The following is a 25,163-nucleotide window of genomic DNA, read 5'->3' on the forward strand; positions in this document are numbered from 1 at the left end:
AGGATCGGGGTAGCCATGACCAGTTGCAGAAGCTTGGAAGGCTCTCAGTAACTACAGGATGATCATGAAGTTTTCCTATCGTGTTAGCTGATACTCTGCATCTGTAAGAGAGGACCTCTTCCCTGGATAGGACATGCTTGCATTATTGGTGCTAAAATATGTATACCAGCTCCTCTTCTGCAAATTTCACAGTGAAGTGCTACACTGAGGATCATAGCTTGAAACGTTTGACAAAATGTTTGCACCTGGGAAGAGAAGCAGAGGGATTGATGTTCCTACATTTTGACTGTATCTGTTTAATGTTTCTTTTGTTTTTTCTTTTTTCTTGAAGAGAAATAATTTATGCTTTCAGAGACGGATTATCTTGCATTTGTATAAGTAATTTCTGGAAGTGTGTTGTGTCATCTCAGTCTGGCAAAAGTCCTGAAGGGAGGAAAAGAAAACATGAAACTTATCTGAAATTAGTTGTTTTGATTTTGGAGGGGGTTCTTTTCTTTGTTAAGAGCTTCAGACATAGGAGTTGTTTGATCTTTTAGTATAAAATCAGACATAAAACTGATAAAGATCTTTTAATTTCTATTAAAGTCACAAATACATAACATCAGTCAGTTCCAAATACCATGGGTTTTGAGCAACCTTAGTGGATAAAATAGAATTTTTAAAAATGGATACAGCTTTGATTCAGTCCCAGCAAAAGGCTGGAATGTACGCTCTTGCATTTGAAGGACTCCTATGGTAATGCTTTTAGGGTTCTACTTCAAGGGCTTTGAAGCTACCTAAGGGAACTGTGTTTAACTAACACTGTGAAAATAATGTACAAGGTGACTTACGTATTATCTAACTAAATATATTGAGATGGATGGGAACTGAATGACTGAACGGCCAACCCTCTGAAATCTCAGTTTGGAATATCTCTCGAGCTATGTTTCATTATAAAGGAAATAGAAGAGGTGAGCACTGGAGTAGAACATTTGTGATTTTCTAAAAGCCCGTTCTAAGTTTGCACGAGTAGATTGTAATATGTATGTGTGAACATACATTTCATGGAGTTCATATACTGGTAAAGGAAATAGTTATGTTTACTTTTGAAAAGCACTATTCTCCGTATGTGGTTTACTAGTTTAACCGAGTTGATATATCTGATAATTTGGCAGAGAAATAGAGAAAAATTTTGCCACGCAGAAACAAGGAGGAGAAGCAATTCTGGTCTTTTATGTAGAGTGCAAGTTCCGCTGCAGCCAGTGACATTAGTGAGCGTAAAATTCAGTTTGCAGTACATACAGCTCTTTTTAAATGGGTGAGGAAAAATGTGAAATAGCTGGTTACTTGGTCATCACTTTTGATTTCAATATTTGCGTGGTAGCTGTTGTGTTATTTCTTGAATTCTGTTTGGCATGGGAAAAAAAAGAGAGAATCAGTTAACCTAAGTTGCACCCTGTTGCTTCACTATTTATGTGAAAACACCCAGTTTGTGGAGGTACTTTTGCTGATAGTCAGGGCTGATCACATGAGGAAGGGTCTGAAGGCTTATTGCTAATGCATTTTGATACCTTTCTAATGATGCAGTCTTTATGGATATTCCTGGTAGAAACTGAAGCAAAGTATAGTTCTCCTGGCTGCGGGAAAGTATTGCCATTTTGCAGCAACTGAGCATTTAACCCAGAGCACATAGATCATTAAATGACTAATCTGACTTTTTATAGTTTGGCTTTTGAGGTTAATATGGATTTGTACTTCATTTATTTTCCAGAATTGCAGACAATTTGTGTAGAGTATTTCCCCTCACCGCTAGCACAGTACAAAACAACTGCCAGCATTGTAAGACCATCTGTTAAAGTTCTGCATGTGTCAGCAACACAGAGGTGCCAAATGAGCCGAGTAAGCTCTGGATAGCTTGAAGTTGAAGGATCTAATATACACCTCTTTGGCACCATGGTGTAAAGTCAACATTTGTTAGAGGAACTTGAATGACATAAAATTACTATGAGGAGTATCAGCCCCAAAAGGTCTTTTCTGTGTGAATTAACTACCATCATTACATACCATTTCGGGGAGGGATACTCAGCTTTTGCTGGTTTGGGACATGGTGGGGTTTATAGTTACCAGCTGTCAAGTAATATAAGTGACACTGGTACCATGTTAAGACTTTCCTTTATGTTTAGCAGATAGTAGTGAGACTGCAGCAGTTCAGAGAAACTGACTGTATCAATCATTTAAACACAACTAAAGCTTTTGTCTTAATGCTGCTCAGCAGTGCCTTTCTAGTGTCTAAAGCCCTGCAGCTGGGGTCACCCCAGAGGGTATTTTAGGAACATATCCACAGGTGCCCATAAAATGATAGAAGAGAAGCAGTTTCCCTTTGAGGCATTGCCTGGTTGTGGGAAAACTTACCGGGGATGTAGGGCAGACATGCTCACTTCCCATCCCTGTCACCAGGAACAGGAATGCTGTAGTCCATTTCTGCGGCTATAGCTCTGGCTACTGAGTTCTAGGTTATTCTGGACAGAAGTATTTTAAATCCTCTTTGCTGAATCACTTCCATTATTTTTTAATGAGTATGCTTTGGGCTGGAGGGATGGAGAACACAATTCCAAATACTCATGGACATGGCATCCACCTTTAAAAGAGAACTATGTTCAAGACCTTAATCTAATTAATACGCCTTTGTAACTACTGGATTATAGTCCTGCCCAGCCTTGCTGCCTTCCTCTGTCAGACCCAATTAATGTGTTCCATACGGGATGAATCAGAACCAGCAATGTCAACATCTTCCTTCTTTCCTCTCTACCCATTATCTTCTCCCTTCTTTTCTTCCTGGGATATCTTTAACTTTAGGGCAGTTTACATGGAAATGGAAGGTATGAGTTCAGTTTCCTTAGGACACAGCTGTTAGTCATGGACCGGTCTTTGGTAATGTTAATGGTTTTAGCAGTTGAGCCTCCAAGAGACTTGGCTCATTAGGAACTTTTGTTAGTTGACATAAGGGTAGTGGAAATGGGAATGACATGTCTCTGCCAGAGAAAGATTAAAAAAAAAAAAAAGAATAGTTAACAGGCCAGGCCAGTAAAGTATTTTGTTGTGTTAATCTTTGGGACTGAAGCATGTTTAACCTGAGTCATCTCATTTTGATGAGATGCTTGTTAGGCTGGCATGGGTTTTTTGATCCTAAAGGATTTGGTTATGGATATGGCTGTTATAAAACTAATTACATTTTTAATACAGAAATCATGTCCATGCAAACAAGTTGCTGTTTATTGATTTAAGCTATTGCAATGTACATAACAGTATTTAGCTTTAAATTAATATGTGCATGTGATGACTTGGTATATAGAGCTTTAAATTAAGTTGTTTAGGAATCAGTCTTTGAAGTTCCCTCCAGTCAGCTTCTTCTGCTGGGCCAAGGAGTCTGTTAGAATGAGAGGGGATAACAAACTGTTCCCAAGGTTCTTTAATTTTGGTAATGAACAAAGTTAACTTTGTAAGTTAACTTTGCAAGGTACATAATTGTAAGTAAACTTGCAGCTTCTTGCAATAGTTTTCTTACAACTGATGAGAACTTAGCCTGCCCAGGCTACACGTGCTGACTGGACTGTACCTGTTTCAATCTGACAGTCACCATGGGAGGGAACAGAACAAAGGTCTGCGGTATAGCAGGTGTGTACGTTACCTGTCATGAGATGTTAGAAGAGCTGAGAATGTCCTTTTACCCAGGTCTGTGATCGGTACATCTTTGTGGTATTCCCCCCAGCCTGGATCAGGGCAGCCAAATCGCAGAGAGAGCAGGGTGTAAGGTATATCCTTTTCTCTGGTGTTTCCTGGTTTCTCACCCAAGTGAATCGCTTCTGTAGGTATTACTCTGTTTCTCCTTTGCACAGGAAGCCGAGATCTCCATCTGATTCTGGGATCCAGATTTTGCTATTTAGATATCTAAAATTTAGGAAGTACAGCAATGAACCTAATTTTATTTTGTGGATTTATTTGATAGTAGCCCATAAATTGAATTTTAAAATATTACCCCCAGTCCTAGAATAAATGTTGCTGTGTGCCCCTGTGCATTTCCTGTAACTTACATTACCTGCTACCAAACCACGCAGACTGCTCACATCTTTGCAAAACTCTTAGAAAATTAATATGAAGATGTTGCTTCTCAGAAAGCAAACCAGTGTTCAGTGCTGTGAGGTGAGTCATCAGCCATCTGCCACGGTTGTACCTACTCAGTCAAACACGTATGAGATGTGGAGCAGATGTCACACAATCATGCAATTCTGAAAACAACAAGATATTCCAGGAAAACAGATTCACCAGTACTAAGAGTCTTCAGAGTGTGGCCATATTTAACAACATCAAAGTTAAAAGTTACTAAAAAAAGAGCCAGCTCAAATTAGTAAGAAAGATACTAAGAGAAGAGCTGTTACTAACATTTTCCTGTCAGTACTTTTGTAGTGAAGAAAGAAGCAAAACATAGTGAGGAATTTAGAGTCCACAAATAATGGATCAGTCCCCAGCTGATATAAGAGGTGTGAATCCATTAGCTTCAGTGAAATGATGCCCATTCACAGCTGCTAAGGATCCCGTTCTTTGTGGAGTATTTTGCAATACATTTTGTTCTGAATCTGTGTTATGAATTAAAGAGTTGTCACTATAAATAAATGAAAAGCAAAAGGACTGACTGAACTGATATATTATTATGAGATTATTTTTTTTTCTCTCTGTTATCCTACTACCAGAGGTTGGAACTGCTACACGGAAGGGTAGCCGGAGAGAGCAGGTGCCCTACACAAAAGGCAGCTCTGAAGGAACTAAACCTTAAAAAGAGGATATTCTCCAAAGTGTTGTGGTTCCATCTGTTGCAGGTGGTGTCATTTCTCTCCCATACTGCGCTGCTTGTAGGGACACAGCCGCATCTCCTTTGGTGCGGTGGGGCAGGGTAGTCATGTACAGCCTGACTGAGGGGCTAGGAGGAGTCATGATTTGAACAAGGGGACTGCTGAGCACAGAATGCTACAAAAGAAAATGTTATATCTGTACCATGGCTTCTTTATCTTGGGCCTTTTTACAGTCAGTGTACAGCCACTGCTTTTGATTATGGTGGCATTAAATATCTCCAAATCTCCACCATTTCCAAATTCAAATGCAAACATTTTAAAACTGATGATAATACATATGGGGTTTTTTGCAGCGCTGTAGCCCGGGACTGCCCAGACCTCCATTGCTTGCAAACTGAGAGCTCATAAAAATGTGAGGCACTCCAATAATTTTAAATCACTTCATCCTGACTAGAGTAATTTAAAATCATTGGAGCGCTTCACATTTTTTCAGTTGTTCCAGTTTGGAAAGCAGTCAAGCAACACTGTAGCATAATGCCTGAAAGCAACCTGCCTGAAATAATAATTTTAGTCTTTCAAAACAATGACACTGAATTAGAAATGTCACTGTGAAAAGATTTCTACCAAGGACTCTCTAAATAGTCATCTAAACCTACTTTTCTTTTACGGCCCAAACTCTCAAGGCAGCAGTACAGTCCAGTAGGGCCCTAAGGGACACATCCTTTCTGAAGTCAGAAGGAAGCTATTGTTTTCAGTAGATGGAGGGCCAGAAATCATCTTTATTGAGAAAGTCAAAGGGAATTAAGAAACTGGAGAGATTCTGAATTGTGGGCAGGGATGGAGTTTGAGCCTTTGGTGGAACAGAATTTATGATCAAGACGTTGCAAAACTGCAGTATTACAAACACTGGAAGTGAATTGTTGCTATCAGCTCGTTTCGTTTATGTTAAATCTGCAGAGCTGGATGCTGATGTGATGCAAAAAAGAGTGCATGGATCCTCTGATTCCCTTGAGATGCTCTCGGATTATTAGTAGTACTGGTGTTTTGCTATTGGAACATCAATGTGGTAGCAATTGCTATGTGAAATGCTTTGATGACAGTGGAAGAAAGAGAGAAAGCACGTGGTAGAAAAAATGCTCAGGCAGGTGTAAAAGCGGGGCTAGACTGCCAGGCAGCATGTCAGAAACAGTGCTGTACTGTTTTGCAGGAAGCCAGTGGCAGTTCCTTGGAGTGGGGAGTATTTTTGAGATGCTTTCCTTTGTCTCGTGGCAGTGGTGTATAGTTGCAACTTGCTGTGCAAGTAAATCCTGCCTCAGTGATCAGCAGAAGTGTCAGTCATGTTTTCAGCGTCTTTCTCTTCATCAAAAACAAGATGCCACAGTTAGAGCAATTAAGAGAAAGCTGTTGCAGCTTGAGGTGCACGTAGAGCACTGACAGAACAATAGACTGAAATGTTTGGGCTTACCCATGTTCTAAATTTTGCTTATAAACCATGTTACTTTTGAGAAGTAATTTGAAGGTCGGACTGCAGCAGGTGAGATAAAGTAGAGACCTTCCAAGAGCCATTCTTGATTTTTGTGGGGGCAGGTAGGAATCGCTTTCTTAATAGTAGTTTCTGCACTGGAAGGAAATCAGGCCCCTGTCCCTCTGCATACCCTAAAACTATAGTTCACCCCAAAACAAGCACACAGAGATGGGGAAGAGGAGACAGGAGGACACAAATCGTGACAAGGTAGATATTTGGGAAATCTGGCCAATATATTTTTTCTTGTTGAATTCCAGATTCTAAGGGTTGAACTCAGCTGATCTGGGACGAGAAGCATTGTGGCAGGGTATCTTTCCCATCTCAGCCAACCCGAGTTATTGCAGCTCAGATTCTGTATACTAGAATGTTCACTAAGTGTCCGTATTTATTCGCAGGAAATATACAGCTGTAGTGTAAAGTAATTCAAAAGTTGGCCACAGGCAACTCATAGCTTATATAATATAATATAATCAAATTAGTTATTTCTTTATAAAACTGTTTTCTCTATTCCACCCCAAGAGAAATGTAATACTCTTGCACTAGCTGTATACTCTCCTTTTATGCCAGTGAATAAGCAGGTTATTTCATCCCACAGTAAAAATTAATTTGAAGCACGTTACCTTGGTGGCACACAGATTTAATCAAGATATGTTGTGTTTGTTTCTTTTCCAGATTTATTTAGCTTATGCCAGGGAACTAAGTCCCGTACAAATGAATAGGCATGTTTTGTATGGCATGTTTTCGTATGTAGGACTTAAAATTAACTTTAAGAATTTAAAAATTACTATATATAGAGAGAGGGACATAAACACACATGCATTTATACACATAGTTATTGCAAAAGTCCTCTAACATTTGCAGAAAAAGTGTTGCTATTTGAGCAAGTGGGAGAAAGGGAAACTCAATGGTCATCATTCTACTGTCTATGAAGTTCATGATCTCAAAATAGCTGTGGGCCTGAAGAGGCCAGAACTGGCAACTCAGATGCTTAGAGAAGAGTCAAAAGTACAGTACACAAGGGGTAGCACCAGTCGTCCTCCTGTGCCTAGGGAGTGGTTTGGTGTATATTGTCTTTCTATGTATACACGTGTATTCTTGTGTCTTTGTATGTATACACATGTCTGTCTGCTGATTCCCAGGGTCCATCCCACAGGTTTGTGTTTCAGCTCAACATCCGATATATCTGAGCTGGAATAAGGGCTGTTACAGTCATAGGGAAGGAATAAAATGGGACCCAGCCAAGGCTGCATCTTTCCCTTCTATTCGGTGTTGGATCAGAGACACATGGAGACCCCTCCATCCCACCTGCCCCTGCAGATACCAGAATAGACATTGTTCCTCCCTGCTCCCCACCCTCTGTCCATCAGGGACAAAACCGCAGAGAAGCACCAGCCAGCCACTACACTCTGCTGCTGAAGCAACCAAAGCCAAAACCCTCTGACACTTAGAGAGCTTCTAGTGATTTCAGCTCACTGTTCTCTGCCTGTGCTAATCCCATTTTTCCAAGCCCTTCTTCCTTCCACCCTTTCCCTTCCACCTTCATTTTTTCACCCTGCTTTCACTCTGTATTTACCCTGCGTAGCACTCTTCTCTCCTTTCCCTCCCTCCAGAACTTTTCTCTCCGTCACTTTTCTTTCCATTTTGCTTATCCCCTCCTAACTGACTCTATTCCCATAAAAAAAGTACTATCATGGAACTCTCACACTGTTTCTACACCTGGGGTCTGTCTTGTTCATTTTATTTGTGAGCTTTTAATGGAAGAGGCTGTGTGAAAACCCTTGGCTCTATAGTGCCCGCCATAACAGGTCCTCCTTTTTGGCTGGCCTTTACACAATACCTTGTTAAACATGAGTCATAATCAGATCCTACAACAGCATTATTTGTCTAAAATAGCGCTTCTCCTCTGCTTTGCTTTCCCCACCACAGCCACTTCACACGTTTACACAACTGCTTCCTTTATACATCAGTGCTCTGTAATCAGCGTATGGTTCATATTACAGGTTTATCAGGTTTCAAAGTGGAATAAAACAAGCTTTATTCCATTTTGAGAATATCCTTCTTTTTAAGAAGTCCAAACAAAGACATGCATTATTAGTAAGTTTGCAAGCAGCTGCCAGAAGACAGAAAATTTAGAATGAAAACACAAGTGAAATAACAAAAATACTGTTTGTTGTTTGCTCTTGGTGCAACAGCAAGGGAAAATATTTAGAAATTAAATTGATTAATTTATTTGTAGTTTTAATAAAGCAGACATAGTTTTGTAATATTTGCCAGTGTCAATACTCCAGCACACAACTATGGGTCAAATCCTTCTGTGGTGTAACTATGGGTTTCTTAGGGTTCCTCCAGGGGTGAGTGTGGTGCAATGCTATTAGCATCAGTTAGCAAGCAGCCTTTCATTTGTTTTCATGCAAAGCCTGAACAGTTTGCAATTAAGAAAGAGCAAATTACAAAGGCTCAAGCTCCTAGATCAAATCTGTGCTTAATTTTTGGGTTGGAAGCCTTATCCAAAGACTCCTAAACATCAGTATTTTAGGTTCTTCTTCTCTGATATTGTTACTGTTATACAGCACTACCGCTTATGTCAGTATACATAAAACATTTAAACTTATACTGGAATATATACCTGAAACCTCTGGTTCAACTTCAGACCTTAAAGGAGAAATCCCAAAGGGAGCAGAGGCTCTGCTGCAGCAAAACACTTAAGCTTCTGCTTAATTTTATGTGAAGAGATTGCTCCGGCTTTAAAAGAAGTGTGGTTGAAAGACTGCTAATTAGAGGAGCTAACAGAAGGCAATCAGTTGTTACTCCATACCCTGCTAACCTGATGAATTCCAAAGTTAGAGCAAAGAAGAATTGAAACCATTGTTTCCGTAGTCTCAGATTAGTCATAAACATGCATTTTGTTTCTTTTTAAATGCTTTGTCAGAGCAAGGAAGTAGCCTTCCCTCAAAACTTACGTGTAAGCAATGTGTGCCTTTGGAACCAGACTCCTGACTAGTCACAAGTGTGTCACAGTTGGGGATCATGGTAAACTGACTCAGCAATGGAAAAGGGCTCCAGAGGACCACAGGTTTGAATGACTGGTTTATTTCTTTTTTCATTAATATAATATCTGTTCTGGCCACAGAATTCATCCTGCTTGCCTTCTTTGAAGATCGTGATCCTTGGAGAATACCCATTTAAAAGAAGAAGCTAGATTTTACCATCATGGCCAACATATTAGAAGCCAGTGCATTATATCATTATTAATGTTGAACAGTGTCTTATACCATAAAGGGCCAATTGAAATTAGTGGCTTAGCTGCAAAGAAAGTTACTGCTCAACAGTTTTCACTTTCTAAATATGTGACTTTACAAACAGCGCTATAAAAATTCCAAGTATTTCTAAAATGTCCCATTTCTTTGGTCTATGCAATAGGAAGCATTGCACTGTAACTTTAAAATGCCAAAAATAATCAAGAAGACATGTTAGTGAACTCTTAAGAGTGTTTAATTTCCAAACCAATAAATTCAGCTGCTGAATTTTTGTCCTTTGTTTTAGGATGTGACAGTTCTGTTGCATAACTACAGTTAAGGAATCTCGGAAGGCTCCAAAATGTTACAGTGTTCTGTGGGTGCAAACTCAGAGTCGTTTTTCGTTTAGTTTTACAGCAGGGAAGGGGCACTGGCATGGCAGCATGTTGCCTTTTTTTAACATCTAGTTTATGATTCATTCTAAAATATTCTTTCATTTGGAATTAACTTCAGATATTCTTGTTCTGACAAGCAGGGTAAATATTTTAGCAAGGACTTTTTAGAGAGAAATTTTGACAGTAACATACTCCTCCCTTAATGTTACAAAGAAAATACTTGCTCTCCAAACCCAGAGTCGGCATTTTAATGGAAATGGTTCCAAAGGAATACGTAGGATGTTACAAATGTAAAATGCATTTAATGAAAGAGTAAACAGATGTCTTTCATGTATTTTAAATAAAATTATCTAATTTGAAACTTGAGAAAGTCAACAGCAATCTCTGAGCCACGTACTTGTTATTACAATAGTATGTTGTGTATAACTGTCATTCAGTGACAAGCAACACAGACCAAAAAGGAAAAGACATATAAAAACATGAAGTTGAAGGAAAGGAGACCATCTTACGAAGCATTTTTATGATGTATTTGCCTTGAATAGAATATATCCCTTGCTTGCTTTTTGTTTGCTCACATAATTCCTGCTGATGTCTATAGGGCTTGTTGAAGACATAGGAAAAGGAGAATAGAGGCCAAGCTGCGTGGGCTATAGTGAACCAAAACTGCAAAGAGATGCATACTTGACGGAGAGTTTAAAATAAAAATAAACCACAGTGTCTTTGCTTGGTTTCTGGAGCAGAAAGTCGCAAAACAAGCAGAAAACTTTTGGTTCTTGATGAAATGTTTAGTTTAGCTTCCTTACCTCAACTGCTCTGAGTGTTTCAGACTTTAACCTTCGTTTCAATGAAAATAGCTTAGACCTAATTCATCTCAGGCTTATGTCTGTGAAACCGAGGCCTTGGAAATTATTTCAGAAGTAGCTTTAGCCTTATGTTTGCATTTTGTTCTTTTGCAAATGTGGTAGAGGTAACCTTGATTTGCTAATTAGTGGAGTCACGCTTTATTGTGAGAGAAAACTAAGAACAGTCCTTCAGTGAAAATAACAAAGACCTACCCCATGGTGATTGATGAGAACGTTGTACAAGTGAAATGAGCTGGAAAGTCATCATCTTGTCTTTTCCTTTGCCACAGGAAAAGCATAACAGAGAGATTTCTTTTCTTCTCGTCCTGATAAGGAATCTAACGAAGCATAAGGAGAGGTTACACAGCATGGAAATGTGTTACACCCAGCTGCTCACTAGCTTGCAAAGCTGCAGTAAATAATACAGTTGCTATTTAATAAACAAAAGAAAACAGAAGTCCTTTGATAGTGATCCCTAGCCTTTCTCATTTGCCCTTCTGAAGATAGAGTTTGTTTCTACTTAATTGACTGTCATTTTGGAATAATATAGAGTTTGATATTGTATGATTTGTAATTTTGGTTTGTTGTTGGGGAAAACAAAGGACTTGTCTTTCTAGGGCCTGATTCAGCAAAGCACAGACATATGCGCTCCGGGTTATCTGAACTGTAGCTACGTTTATTCTCATAGGTTTTCCATGAATGGTTACAGTGAAGATACACAAGAAGACATGTAGTTTTCTTTTGCTAATTGGCTTATATAATCAATAGCATACTTTTTTGTTTGTCACAAGTTACCCTTTTGAGAAAGAACAATGCGTTTGTCACAAGCTACATTTGTCACGTGCATTATTTATGACACTGCTTTCAAAAGGTACTTCATGGAAAGTGTTCCATTGATTGGCTCTTTTTGCAAGTTAACTTCCAACATATCTTTGGCTTTTTATTAAAGTCTTGTAGAGTTTGTTTTGTTTAGCATTTCAGGAGCTGGGGGAAGGGAGAGAATATCATGCCTGTGAAACATTGGAGACAATCTTCTCCCCTCCCAAGACAGCTATTGACTGTCATGTTGCACCTTTCCCCCCAACCCCAAGCCTCACCCTCACCTCCAAATCAGAGCCAGTTTTTGTCTATTCTGCTAACATTAAGAAATAAGTAGGCTCATCGCTCATTGTGTCACTACAAGTTGAAGATGCCTCCTTTTTTAAGAACCAGTCAAGTGTTCAAAAGAAAACAAGGCAAAGTTTACACTAATTTACGCTAATGTAAATCAGTGTCATTTTGCTCAGAACGGAAGGGGCTATGGCCCATGGTAGTGCAGAGAGAGCTGGCAGATGTGCGAGACCATATCCCACCGCTGCAGCCACAGCAAATGTCTCAGGCACATCACTACCTGTTACAGTTCGTTATATCTGAAATCCAGAGGTGAGCTGCTGGGACATACTAATATCAGGCATCGTCTGCTGATCTACCTTGCTCAGTAGTCACCTGGCCTGTGGGAGGCAGCAACCCAAAGAGATGGAGTAAGGCCTGAGAGTGTTTGGTGGGAGAAGAAATGGCTGAGTGGGATGGAGTGCAGTGAAGGCATGAAGAGAAGGGTCAGAACTAGAGATGGGGCAGGGAAGGGCAATAGGGCGTGTGAAGGGAGGAAAGAAAGAAGTAATGGAAAAGGTAGGAAATCAGAAAGGAAAGAAGAAAGTAATAGACCATGTAAGTGGAAGGGAATGGGCAGCTATTACCCTAGTCCGGTGCTATCAGCAAAATTCTCATGCTTTCAGTGAAAACAAAAGATTGTGCACTTGCTGTACTCCTCTTCCAAATTCTCTTCTTTATGCCTTGTCTTTAGGATAAAGTTCTTGCCTGTTCCCCTTGTAAAGCTAATGGTTCAAGAGCTGTTGATTTTTTAACTCAACATGATAGGATTGCAAATTAATTGCTACTGTAAATATGGGGAACAGCTCAATCTGCTGAGTGCTTCCAAGAAGCAATTGTCTTGTCCTTTACTTTTGATTTCGGTGTACTAAGGCATCAGTAGAATTCTTATCCTGAAGACTATTTTGACAGTCCATACAATGCTATAACAGCATTGCAAAGCTGTAAGTACAATTCTTGGACAGGGGCTCCTGTCCAAGCTGGTTCCAGTAGGCCACTGTCCCCTCTTGGCTCTTCATTGAAGCCCATTTCTACCCATAACATATACCCATAACATATTTCCTCTTGCGTATATCCTTTATTTTCTGGAAGGTTGTTATGCCGTTATAACTGAAAGCAAATTCTAGATCTTTGGAGTACTTGACAAATATTAACCAGTTAATTTTTGCAACACTCACAAAGTAGTTAACCATTATCCCTGAGTTTGTAATATGGAGCAAGAGAGACAGCAAAGTTAAATGAACTCCTGTGAGTAGAGCTCAGGTAGTAATTGACCCCAATGTTCAGCCATTGTACAGCACTGATGAGCATCATGATACTTCTGCCATGCAAGTACATTACAAGCAAAAAAATTATTGGAAAGTGACTTTTAAAAACCACACGACTGAGCTTTATTTATTATGCATTCCCTGGAGAGGTTAGGAGGGTATTGTCATCTTCCTCTGTGTTCACATCTTTAATAAAAACTGTTAACTATTTATTAAAAGAGTGTCCATCTCATCCAACTCTAGAGAATAGCTGTATTCCAATGTCTGGTGTCATGCTGCCACTTTTGTCTTGGAGAAGGTTGGCTTCATCTCTCTGAAGGTCCTGCTGGTTCTGGGGAGGAGGATGCCAATATTAAAATGCAGTGGGACCAGCTCAGGTCTTTGAAAATTGATGGATAGAGTCCCAGTGACTTCATTGGGCTTTGGTTGTGCCTAATTTGAGGCCATCTTCTTCCTCAGCATGCAAGTGCCGTTCATGATTATGCTGAATTCCTAGACATTGTTATGATGGAAGCAATCAAAATTAATTAGGCCCAAAGTCTAAACTCTACAGTAGCCTCAATTTCTAATTCACAAAAATTACTTTGCTATCCTGCCAGCTATCCAGCTATCTTTTAAGGTGCCTTGAGCTCTTATGTATCTGTATATGTCACAAAATATATTTCCATATGTATCAGGAAATTGAACAGGCCAATGTTATAATAAGTTTAAACAAGTTTTCTGTTAAACAAAAATTGCTGGACTAACTTTTATAACTTTGAAGGAGCCATAGGAATTAGATGCCCAAGTCCTATTGATTTTAAATCATGTTTGGGTTTCCAGTCTGTAGAATCCTGTTGACTGCTTTTTTTCTCAGTTTTAAAAAAAGCATAACTTATTTTCTTGTTGCCATCCAGGTGTTTCGTAAAGAACCCATGCATTTTTAGTGGATGCTGTTTAAAAAAACAACTGAGAGAGAAATTAAAGGAACAGCCTTCTTGAGCCTTTTGTGTCTAGCCAAGGATTTGACAATTTTCAGAAAAGTTTTGGCTGAAATGTTCAAAGCTGCCTCAGTGTAAGAGATCTGGTCATCCAAACCCCCTGGGATACTTCTAAAGTCTCATCCTTTGTTGTTATGTATCAGTGTATAAACAAATCTCAGCCTTCTTGATGGCACACTGCAGACAAATCCAGTGAGAATTTCCACAGAAATGTCAGTAATGTTGCCAAGGTGCTGATAGACCATTAGGAAGAGAAGTCTGTCATAAATCTCTATGTATTTACATAATTTGAAAGCTCATCTAGACCAGGATCCGTGTGGTCTAAGCTGTTATCACATGATTTTGAGCATGTTACGATGCTAGTCTTTGTTCTGAGGTTAGCCCTTCATGTGCTCAGGTGACAATGTAAGGCAGTCATCTTCCAGGGCCTTCCACATTCTCTCTAATGGTAGCTTAAGTTAGTAGTCCCCAGAAGATAAATTTACGAATTTGCTCTTCTAGAAGACTTTACCTCCTAAGTCCAAAGCTGTTTGTAAAGCATTTTTCTTGATGTATGTGCACAGCATTGTTTCAGCTTTCTAATCACTGACCAGCTGGCTTGTTAGTGAATAGAGCTGCGGGCCCCTTGCCACGTTTCATGTGAGGTCTTGGCTGGGTGGCCAAGCAGGCAGCCTGCAGCCAGTGTCAAAGCAATTCAAGAGGTATTGGCACAGCAGTGTCCCCATTAATTTCTGCTTGTCACATGCTGTCATGCAAGTTACACCAGAGAGGAAATGACCGTTAAAAAAAAAAATATGCTTGTGGCACTTGGTCCCCTCCAGACGTTATCCCCAAGGTTAAACAAGTGGAGACAATTAGCTGCTATCCACAGACAGCTGCAGGGAAGGAGAAGCTGAGATCTGGGCCCCACAGCAAAGTGTCTTTCCTGTTAGCAAGGAGTCTCGGCTGTCAACATATGCCACGCTTTTAACCCTTCACGGAGTCTGAGTAAATTAAAAAGAGCTATTATCACCAACAGTGTCACGAAGGTGCTGGTAAACAGCTGTAGTGCCGATTGAGCAGCATTCTCCTCTAGGGATGGGGTTTTCTTTCTTGGTACCATTCCTCGTAAAGACCGGTGTGAACAGTGCTGGAGGAGAATTGGCTCATCAGTGGTTGATAACTTACTGTAGTTTGTAGATTCTGGCAGGGAGTGAGACAGTGATTTCTGTGAACTCCTCTTAGAAGCATACTGAAGTAGTTAAAGGGAGTCACATCCAGCTTTGTGGATTTTCTGGGTGGACTAATTTCTGTGATTACATCAGGAGAGCTTCCACAAGGATTGCAACAAGTCATGATATGCTCAGGATGTCCCAAAATACAGCCTGGGAATGCAGAAGCATAGTCTATGAAGAGGAAATGGCAATTTTGTCCCATGATGAGAGAAGGAAATACATACAATTAGAAGCAACCAACAATCTTTCTTAAAAACTGAAAGCACTAAGCTCTTCTGAGAGGTGATAGAGATAGAATATACACAGTGCTCCAGAATAAATTGATTTAGTCAAGTGGAAGTCTGGGTTTTACCCCAGAAGGAAGAGCCTCACAGCATCAATTGAAGGAAAAATGACTTGCCTTGCTGAGAAACATGACCATTAAAGAAGCTGGAATTATATGGCAAGTGTGCTCCTGAATTCAAACTGCATCTCTGCCCCAGCTATCCAGCTTGACCTGATGTGACACTTAGATACCAGATTTTGACTGGTGTCAGTCCCCAGACATGCCAGAAGGAACTTCAGAGCCAATGCATACAAATCACAGATGCTATTTCAAGTAATTTGTATGAGGCTTACCAACTGGGTGGGCAAGTAAAGAGTTTGGGGGATTTCTTGATTCATTTTTAGTCCTTACCTCTTCTTCAGACAGTATGAAGAATAAAAAAGAACAGAGTGGGTAACAACTGTCAAACCAGGATGCACCGTGAGAGACTGCCGTCTCCAATACAGTTCTATGAAAAGCTTGTAATAAAAAAAAGGAAGTCTCCCAGAAAGTATTTGGGGATGTACAAAACTGCGATGGTATCATCCAGAGATACAGGAAATAAATATGGGGTTTTACTTATCTATGCTCAGATCTATAAATTCTGTTAGGAGCTCTGCCTTTTATTGTTGTTTCTACTGGGCACAAAGAGTGGAAAGGTTTGAGTGGTGAGAAAGATTGTTAATCACAGTTACATTTACCTGCTGTAAAAATTTCACAGCCAGGACAGGTCCTGGTAACAGTGCCACATTTGTCAATTTCTGTCAAATTGTGAAAACAAAGTTCCCCTCATTTAATTTGCATGTATTTTCTCTTACAAATACCAGTAGCCAGATAGAAAATGTTATGTGTTTCATTTGCATGTCTGGTAATTCCACTTTGATAGGAATTTTTGGTACACTGAATCACTGAAAATAAGTATGTAGGACAATAATTATATAGGTTTCCTTTCAGTCAAGCAAATTCTTCTCATCAAATACAAAAAACAGCAGCTGATAAAGTAAAACTTGAAAGATCTGTATTGCAAACTGACTCAACAGGTGTTGAGCTATGAAATGATAAATTGATGTGGAGAGACTTACAGACACTTAAATTAATATTGACCTGCCTGAAATCAAATGCATCCACATGTGTGCCTATACATGTGTATGTACATATGTATCCCACAGATGTTAAGTACATATTTCATATACTGAATTTGGTCTCTGGTTCACAACTACTGAGATCAGCATGAAAGTCTGACACTAAAAAGATTACTGGTAAAACAGACATGTACTAAGACTGAAACTTTTAAAGACCTCTAAAATATTAATTTGAGTCTCTATTTTTAAGGAGGGCAGACATAAGGTTACTCAGGACAGTTTCTTGAACAAAATCCAGTGCATCTATTTGTCTTAAACTAGCCTTATTTATGTTGCCTTTGCTGCTGGCGAGCACTGGTGTTTGGGGAGTATTTGGAGCACTCCAAAATATGCTTGGTCAGACTCCGTTGTGGCAGCACAAATTCAGTGGTTCCCTTCTAACTCAGAAGGGACAGTTGGTGAGTTTAAGCAACGGGACTAGGACATGTTAAACCTGCTGTGGTTGCTATTAATTGAATTCAGTCTACAAACACGAGCATGACAATAAAAGGAATATAGTGCCCCGGTATGTTGAAAGCTATTATATACATACATAAAATTCAATCATAAACTTATGGCTAGAATTGTTGAGCCTTAAACCTTTTCATAGACTACCACAGACCTTTATGATTCAGTTAAAGTTTTGCATTTTTCTTGAATCTTGTGCACAGTTGTGGTAATTTTGCTTGAGACTGACATATAATGTTCATGATATACAGGCAGGTTTGTGCGTAGTAGTGACATCTGCAAGTTTTACTAGACTGACTATTAACTCATTGACTGATTATTGTATTCCACAGTAATTTATTTAGGACTTTCTAATCTTGGTAATCATACTACTTCTAATAGCAACCAAAATAGTCTTCAAACCAGTGTTTTAGAGACTTCAGTCCTTCAGGTATTGTATCTTTTAAATTGTTACACAAACAGTTCTAGCCGTTAAAAAAACAAACAAACAAAAACCAACAACAAAACACAAAAAAACCCCAAACCAGAACAACCCAACTATATTCATTTCAGTGTTTATACTTTTGCAGTGGACTAGTATGGATAACACTGCCTTCAATGAGATTATCCAGAACACTAAAATGCATGTATACATACATGCATACTTTTGTGAGTATGCATGTCTGTAGGGTTCTTCATCCTAATGGTTGGGTAATCCAGAATTGCTTGTCGCTTGTCGGAGCTGTGCTTTCTTTCTTACAGGCATAGTTTAAAATATACTAGAAGCTGTTTATCAGGATATATTTTATACTATCTATTCATCTACTCTAAGTGTATTAAAGTATCTCTGACATGATTAAAATAATTCTACAATTCAAAAATAATTATGCAAATATTTTGCTTCATATTTAAAAATAGATAAACCTGTTAATTAATTTTCAAGACACTGTTTACTTTTAGGGTAGCAGCACACAAAACACCAACAATTATTAGACCAATTCCTTGCATGAGCGTGGCAGATATTAGTTCCCTTCTGCTAATAATACACTAAATGAATTTTCTGTGTTTTTCTCTCTGCACAGCATTTTATTCTATGAACAGAAAATTAATATTTTATCTTGTGTGGTAAGGTTGATTAATACAACTAAGTGAATGGGTCATTTGGATTTATTGTTCTCTTATCAAAACAGTAAACATATTTAAATTGAACATGCTGTGAAGTTCATGTTCTTTTGGTACTGTCTAGTTAATTGACAGGAATATCACAGCAGTCTTCTCTTCTGAGAGACAACCCTTACCCTGTGAATTTCATGGAAAACAATAGGACTAACCTGAGATAAACTTACCCAATATAAGGAAAGTAAGAGCTCTATATCCTGGGTGTGTATTGGGTTGTATCATGGATGACTCATGAGAGGCTATAGTGTGGCTAGGTGAAGGCAAAGAGCACAGCCTCCTCCTCCTGCTCCTCCCTTTTGCAAATGCCCTGCAGGGAGACCAGTCAGAGTAACTGTCTCCTGAGAGAAGGAAAAGGGCACAAGGGCAGGGATATATCTGCCTCTTACTGTGTCCCAGCCACTGCACCCAGCCGGCTACATGGAGAAGAACATCCTGCAGATCCATAGGCTGTGGCAAATTGCTTCTCTGCCCCCACCATCACAGTCATGGCATTCTAGATAGTCTGGTTGTGATGGGTTCCCAGCCCAGTGTGAGGACAAGATTTAAAAAAAAAAATCACTGCCTTTAACAGGGAGTCACTACATTATTACTAATGCCTTTGGGATTCAGTGTAACAACATTAATCATGCCTTTTGCTATTCATGTATCTGTACTATGTAATTCCTCAGGAATGCCATTGTTTTTTTGGCTTTAATTAATGTTGACTGTTTGTTACAAAGTATAACCATAGAAGTGCTGTAATTATTCCGCTTCAAAAATAGGCCCCAGAGAATGTGAAAACTCTTTAAACTTTCATTCCTGCATGTTTAAAAAGCACCCTTTAAAATGAAAGCAATTTGGTGGTTGGGCATTCTGTGTAATCCTGCAGCATATGAAGGAAGCCTCATCCTGCACCTTTTCTGCTCAGAGAAGGTCCTGCTGTTCGTTGAGAGGCAATGAACCTTTCCATCAAATTACTTGACTGATTCATTACACATTGCTGTCTAAAACTCTTCCCCTTTGTTTACACTTGCAGTTGTCTCGCAAACACTCCTACAAGAAATGTTCAGGACAAGTATCCCAACACCTGCCATCCAAAATAGGGACATTGCATTCTGCTCTCAAAAAGAGAAAAATGAGTTACAAATTGACAGAAACTCTGGGTGAAGGATGCAGGTTGTTGTGCAAATGCATAAAATACTTCACAGAGGAATAAGAGAAATATTAGGGAGATTCCAAAGAATTGTGTTTTATGAAATGTTAGCAGAGAAATTAAGCAGGAAGAGGAAAATAAGTTTTTTTAAAAAAACAGCTATAAAAAGCCTGTGCGTTAGTACAAATTCAGGGCCTGTTGTAGTTGGCAAGGATCTATACTGTGTTGCTTTTATTTGGTGATATGACCAAGTATATTTGTGGGCTTCCACAGACACTTTCTATGGTATTAGGAATTCCTATCACTATGACCAAGGGCAATCTGGTTAAAGGTTTTTCTTCACATACTAGTCAATGGAGGAAAAATGTGACCTTCACATAGCGAGCAGCGATTCATATTTGTACATTACCTCTGGGTGCATGTGTTCTCTGAAGACATATTATTCTTCGTGTTTTCCTTCAGGTTGCATTGCACTGTGTCCCCCTTTACCAAAACAAAATCTAGCATCTGTAACTGTACCGTGGCGGTGGCTTAGCCTAGCCCAACAGCCAAACTCCCACCCAGCCGCTCACTCACTTCCCCCAGCTCAGCAGGATGAAGTAGGAAAAGAACAGAAAATAAAGTAGAACAAGGAACAAGAAAGCTCACAGCTGAGATAAGACAGGGAGATTGCTTACCAATTGCCATCATGCACAAAATAGACCCACCTTGGGGAAAATGAACTTAGTTTAATGCCAGTTAACATAGATGTTTAGTTACGAATTCAAGTAGTGGGGAAAAAAAAGGCAAACACTCAAAGAACACCTTCCCCTGCCTTTTCCCAGGCTCCACGTCACTCCTGACTCTCCCCACCCCGAGCAGGACGGTGTTGTGGTCAGTCCATAGCAGCTCCTCCCAGCTGCTCCTCTCTTCACATTTTCTGCCTGCTCCAGCGTAGGTCCTCTCCGTAGGCTGCAGTTCCCTCAGGAATAGCCACACAGACTGCAGTGTGGATATCTGCTCGACCATGGAGTACCTCCTCTTCCTCCGCTTCCTCCTCCTCTCGCCTCGGTGTTCCTTGGGCTGTTCCTGGCTCCTTTTGTTCCCAGCTCCTTTTGTTCCCTTCTGGTTCCCTTCAGCCTTTTTTGCCCTTTCTGAAATATGCCTTCACAGAGGGACCGCCATCTTGGCTGGCGGGCCTGGCTGTGCCCTACGGTGGGTCCATTGGAGCCGGCTGGAGCTGGCTGGAACTGGCTGGAACCGGCTGTGTCTGGCACAGAGCAGCCCCTGGCCCTCCCTGACAGAGGCCCCTACAGCCCCAGCTGCCCGCACCCAGGTACCAACACCCAAATGGACTCCGTAATTTCTGTTTTCTTTGAGCAGATACTTGAATTATTTGGTCGACAGCCTGGCTGGCCTTGAACAACAAGGTACAGCGGGCAATTGACAGGTGTTTCAGCTGGAAGTCAGGGTGGTGGGTGACTCTTAAAGGAGCAGAGTGAACTTTTGAAAACCAGTGGCTTGGGAGGGGTTTATGGATCAGAAGCTGGAGGAGGGTTAAGAGGGGTCGGCGAAGCAAAGAGTTAAGAGGGAGGCAGGAAGAGGAAGAGACAAAAGTCTGTAGGAACCCAAGGCTTTCTGCTGCTGCTGCCCCTGGGCTGGGAGATGTGAGCCCTGAAGCCGCCTTTCGCAGAGGTGGCGGCAGCAGCAGCTCACCCTAACCTAAGCCTATCCCCATCCTTGCTGACGCCAGAGGCAGAATATGCAGGACATATTTCTGTGTATTATTGAGACTCATAAAATAATGTGGTATTGCTTGAAAAGTTCATCATAATTTGGTCCTGACATTCAGTGCTGATAAATTCAGTAAATATCAGACAGAGCACTGCCACCACCAATACCACATATGGTGGAACATGCAAAAGATGCAGCGTTTCCATAACAAATTTTGCTCCTGTTTGCATTATGAGACTTTTACAAAATTAAAGCTACGTATCTGCCTCTAAGGAAAGTGTATTTGTTCATTACATCCCAAAATAGATGAGTTTCCAACTCAGTAATGGCTAAGTACTTTAGGTTTGTGTATAGAACACATTGAAAATGTAGACTGAAGAGGGAAAACATTGTAAAGCCATGATTATCTGAAAGTAATCACAATGGAATGGTGTATATATTCAGACAACAACCATCATAGGTTTTGTGATATTAGAAGCATGGCAGAAATCTCTCAGCTGAAATAACAGACACTATTCTGTGTCTGTGTTTGTAAACATACAATATCCAAGTAATATCTGATAGATGACCATGACTCATTAGAGCTTGCTTGTTCCTCAGATGTGCTAAGGCATGAATCTTCTTGCTTGTTGAATGGAATTGGTCATTTTTCAGTTAAATTTTGGAATATTGGAATATTATTTTAACTGTGATTCTAAAGTACGATATGCCTAGCTACAACAGAAAATTTCTCTGAGAAAGGCAAACATAAAACAAACTAATCTTTGAGGCACACAAAGACTGTCTTGCGGCTCTTTCTAGATCTTGGTAATTGAGATAATGCTGAGTAATCATCACTAATAAAAATGGATGCATTTCCATCAGATGAGTGGTATTATCTTGATTTAATTAGCTAGTGATGTAAGTTGTACATGTTTATAGCCTTTGTCCTATCCTTTAAGCTAGCAAAGGTTAGTATCTTCTGATATTAGTTATGGTATCAAAGAAAACACACAGGCCAGACTAAGTCTGATGTTCCTCGCAAGTGGCTGACTAAAATTATGAAGTCACTTTCCAAATACGAGGCCTAATGGGTTTTGACTAGGCTTATGTACAGCACAAAAATAATCATTCATTATAGATAAAAGAGTAATTTAAAAACTCTCTCTTGTTTGCATTGATATTGAAAATCTATTTGTGCAAACAAATACCAAATTCTGAGCTGCACTATTTGGTATTCTGTATTTAAAGTACATAATAATAAGACTATGTCATGTGATTTTGGTTTCTGCTCTTTTTCTAACTGGCTGAGAATTTAGAAACAGGACAATAATGAATGACAAATAGCAAACAGTCTTTTTACATTAAAATTCCCATCTTTACGTAAACTGATCTTTGGGCTGTTCTTCCAATATAATTTTCAACTACAATCTGTTCACACTTGTAATAGTAAGTAATAAGGGATAGCAAAAGAGCATAATCAACAGTCCAAAATGAATACTAGAGAATAGCCTGTATGGACTAACTCAGAATTTCCTGGAAGAGGACATGCAGCACTTTCCCCCCTCATTTTCTTTCTTCTTCTTAATACATTTTAAATTTACACTGGTGCACTTTTCTGTGGCACATCTCTTTTTTTGTGTGTGACGAAAACTTCAGTAAATGATATTAGTCTTTTGAATCCTAGGTAAGGAGGGAAAGATATACCAGTTTCCATTTCCAAATATTTTCTTTTTTTACCTGTTCCTGGAAGAAGGCTCTGAATTCAGAAACTGAAACATTGCTTACAGCTTGCAACTAGCAGAGCAGAGTTGCATTTGCTGAACTTGAGGAAGACAGCCAAAACAAAACCAGCCTCAGTTGTAGGAAAAAAATACTCTTGATATGTTTGGTAACTGCAAGAATGAGTTTACATACTTGACAAAACTGTAGGATGCAGAAATGTCACCAAAAAGGGACTTGCCAGGACCTACTGACTAACATTTAAGTTCTTTAAATTGTATTTTATCTGACATTATGTCTTCTTGGAATAATAAAAAAAAAAAGGCCTAAATTCAGTGAAACCGTTAAGTACATGCTTAATATAACCACACACTTAAATGTTCTTGGTGTGTTCTTTACATCTGCAAGACTGATCCAAAGACTGTTAGGATTTGATTTAAGTTGTAATAACACAGAGTAAGCAGATATGACATGTATTAATTCAACTAATGACTGAAACCTGCAGAGCTGTAGTCCTGGCTCTTTCACATGTTTTTGAAATGCAAAGGGAAATTACATAAATACAAGAGGATTCAATACACTTTGTATATTTGTTTTAAAGGTGCAAACACTATTATACTGGTTATCAAAATTACCAGATCACAATTTTTTCCTGGGGAAGCAAAAGGAATAAAAGGCATCACCTAACAGTTCTCAGTTTACCGCCATCCTTCAGAGATGATAATAATTAAATGCTGTCACAGTATCCATAGTTCCATGGTAATATCTCCATCATCAGGGACTTCAAGTAAGAACTGATTACTTTATGAGAAGCCCACTGTTAGTACTGTCTGGCAGACAGTTATAGGCTATATATGGAAATGGCCACATTTTATTAGAGGCCAGATTAGACCTTAGTATCTGCACATTTTTTAATAGTTTCTGTAGAGATGATCAGGGAACGTTACTTGAAAATAATATTTTTTTTATTAAATCATATATAGCAATGTCTATAAAGTGTATCTTAAAAATGCATCCGCTAAAGCAGTATTGTCAGGTTGAATGTTTTGGGCTATTTTTAAACCCATTTTCATATATCATTCCTTTCAATAGTGTGTCTTGACTATTTACTTGAAACTTGCCCAAGTCCATAGAGAAGAACAAAAGCAATCAACTTCAGTTTATTTTTCTTCTTTTTCCACGTTCCCTGCCATCTACCTCTCCAAGATCGTTTTGGTTGCTAGTAACAGGATTGGTGGACACCCTGCTGCATGGCTTATGGAAAGGGCATATGTCACCAGCAAACACAGAGCTGGAGTTTCATGAACTCAAGTCAAATGCATACAGAAAATAAACTTTTTCTGTACCCCTTTTGTTTCTTACTTGTTGCTGCATCTTCTTGTAACTGCTTGTTTTGTACATAGAATTTTCAAGTTGACAGTATCCATCTAGTATGGAATATAGGGGATTTCTAGAATTTAGTTTTGAGTCTGTTGGTTCATTCTTTTCACATTACTAAGATTAATGTGAAAACATGAAATAGTTTCTTCAGCTGTGGAAATGTCATAGAAGATTCATCACTATAACAAAACAGAAAGCAAAATGAGAACAGTTACGTATGATTATTACACTGATTTAGTGCTGAACTTTGATCTAAAGGTAGTCTCTGTCCTGTTCAGTAAATTCTATACAATAGGTTTTGCCAAGTAATTTTTTCCCCTCTATAACATAAAATCCTGGTGAATTTGTCATTTAAACAGCTTTTCTGATTGAAACAGATCCTTGTGCCTGTTGAAGTGAATGATAAAATTTCACTTCACTGGGGCAGGACAAAGCATAAACTTGTGAGGTGCAAGGTGGTGTGTGGTTTAAAGTTAAAAGCAAAAAGCTGCTATGTGTTTTTCTTACTTAAGACAGCATTCTTTTGAAGTTGTTGTGGGATTTACAGACATGCTTTTGCTATTTAAGTACGTTGACCGGTCTTTTTACTTGTATCAATCAACTTCAGATAATTCAACTAGAAACAATACATTAACTTGATAAGGACACCTGTTCAAGTCAGGTGGTTCTAGTAACATCCTGTCCATTTTATATTAATAGTTGGGTTTACCCCCTGTGCACATATTTAAGTCAGTATTTATTAAATCAGTTT

The 25,163-nt window shown here is 39.2% G+C and overlaps 1 protein-coding gene across 4 annotated transcripts in view; it reads left to right on the top strand.

The window, feature by feature from the left end:
• CDK6 (cyclin dependent kinase 6) overlaps nucleotides 1–25,163 on the top strand; it is a 147,208-nt gene that overhangs the window by 38,001 nt on the left and 84,044 nt on the right. The gene's annotated exons all lie outside the window — the stretch shown is intronic.

Source organism: Falco naumanni, chromosome 4 (genome assembly GCF_017639655.2).
Source record: "Falco naumanni isolate bFalNau1 chromosome 4, bFalNau1.pat, whole genome shotgun sequence".
Classification (NCBI taxonomy): domain Eukaryota; kingdom Metazoa; phylum Chordata; class Aves; order Falconiformes; family Falconidae; genus Falco; species Falco naumanni.